At 38.9% G+C, this 853-nt stretch overlaps 1 protein-coding gene across 1 annotated transcript in view; it reads right to left on the reverse strand.

Annotated features, from left to right (window-relative positions):
* The window catches only part of SIPA1L3 (signal-induced proliferation-associated 1 like 3), a 208,838-nt gene that overhangs the window by 166,243 nt on the left and 41,742 nt on the right, over positions 1-853 (reverse strand). The gene's annotated exons all lie outside the window — the stretch shown is intronic.

Here is an 853-nt window from a genome sequence, read left to right on the forward strand (position 1 = left end):
GGTGTGGAGAAACGAGCCCGGCACACACTCGGGCCATATGCGAAATAAGGTGTTAAACCACAGACTGCAGATTCCAACGCACGCGTTTCCCCAAAGTGGCACCACATGCAAAGATCAGAAACGTGGCAGGTGCTTTTGAGGCGGGCAGGAGGTGGCAACGTCCAGATGTACTCAAGGCTAGGCCCCTGACGTGAACTTTGGAGAGACAAGGCCTATGGCAGAAGGACTGACAAGGCATTTAATGTCACCCAGCACATTTGATGACACTGATATCAGCAAACATTCCGAATACGATTAAAGATTCAGAAATGCAGGAACTGGGGGTGAGGGTGGGGAGGTGGGCAGAAGACAGTCTGCTGTTCTTTTCCTCAACATTTCATGGCAAAGTTATGAAGAAAATAGGAATCTAAATGTTTAAAACAAAAACCATTAGAAATATAAAGAGAACTGACAATGTCATAATCACTGTGGGAAGCAAATACATTTCTTTTCAGGAGAGTAACAGAGAAAGTTGACCAAAAGTAAGGCCAGAGAGAATCTGAATAACACGAACTAGCAACTTAGTTGTAAAAGTTTATATAAAACTCTCTTCCAGAAAACAGATGAGATTCATTCTTTATAATATAAAATATACATAGAATATCCATAAAAACTGATCCTATGTTAGAGAAAAAAAAGTCTCGAATTCCCCAAAAGAGAATTTTTACTATAACAATACTCTGACCCTAGTGTATTTATTTTTAAAATTTTTAATTATTATGGGTACATTACAGCTGTATATCTTTATAGGGTACATGTGATATTTTGATACAGGCATACACATTTAAGCTGAGATCTGAGGGATAAAAAAGAG

Source organism: Propithecus coquereli, unplaced genomic scaffold (genome assembly GCF_000956105.1).
Source record: "Propithecus coquereli isolate 6110/MARCELLA unplaced genomic scaffold, Pcoq_1.0 Scaffold53, whole genome shotgun sequence".
Taxonomy (NCBI): domain Eukaryota; kingdom Metazoa; phylum Chordata; class Mammalia; order Primates; family Indriidae; genus Propithecus; species Propithecus coquereli.